At 73.0% G+C, this 712-nt stretch overlaps 1 protein-coding gene across 1 annotated transcript in view; it reads left to right on the top strand.

The window, feature by feature from the left end:
- NCLN (nicalin) overlaps positions 1-712 on the top strand; it is a gene marked incomplete at its 5' end in the record, with an annotated part of 12,298 nt that overhangs the window by 3,414 nt on the left and 8,172 nt on the right. The gene's annotated exons all lie outside the window — the stretch shown is intronic.

Genomic DNA, 712 nt, shown 5'->3' with positions numbered 1-712 from the left:
AGGGAGTGGCTGCACCAACCAGGGAGGCCGGCCTCCAAGCCGCCTGGCCCTCGGGTGGCCGCCTGTGCTGCTGGCGGGCCCACCGTGTCCTGCTGCGGCCAGAGTCTGCGCAGGAACCTGGCAGGGGACGCGGGCTCCCAGGCCCGGCAGGCGAAGGGCTGGAGGGGGCGGGTCTCAGAGCCGCTCGAATCTGGGCTCCCATCTGGGCTGGCCTCCGTCTGTGGCTGCAGCTAAAGCCTTACTGTAGGGCGAGGCGGTGCCCGCCCCTCGACCCGGGCCCTGTGAGACCGCGACGACTCAGCCGGGTGACAGACAGCTGTGTGCCCGCCGTCCCACGTGGGAGAGGCTGCCGGCCCTGTCAGGCCCTGTCCTGTCAGGGGAGCCGGTGACTGTCCAGACGCCAGTGCCCAGGCATGGGCAGAGGGCGGTGGCAGAGGGCTGCGTCCACCCCGGCCTTCAAGGGGCTGGAGTCACCCAGGTGGTCTGTGCCCCTGGGGACAGGCTGTCAGAGCAAGCCGGGCCGAGGGTGTGGCAGGGCAGGGGTTCAGCAGGTGTCCGCGGGAGGTGTGGGGAGTGTGTGCGGCCGTCTGCATCCTGGGGAGGTGGGTGGGCCGGCTGGGCCCCGGGGGTTCTGGGTGCTGGCCCCGCCCCCGACTGGCTGCGCGCCTCTCCCCCTCCCCGGCGGTCCTGCGCCAGGAGGGAGGCCCAGACC

Source organism: Carlito syrichta, unplaced genomic scaffold, assembly GCF_000164805.1.
Source record: "Carlito syrichta isolate Samal-C Ts95f unplaced genomic scaffold, Tarsius_syrichta-2.0.1 Scaffold123638, whole genome shotgun sequence".
Taxonomy (NCBI): Eukaryota; Metazoa; Chordata; class Mammalia; order Primates; family Tarsiidae; genus Carlito; species Carlito syrichta.
This window is presented reverse-complemented; position numbering and strand designations above follow the sequence as displayed.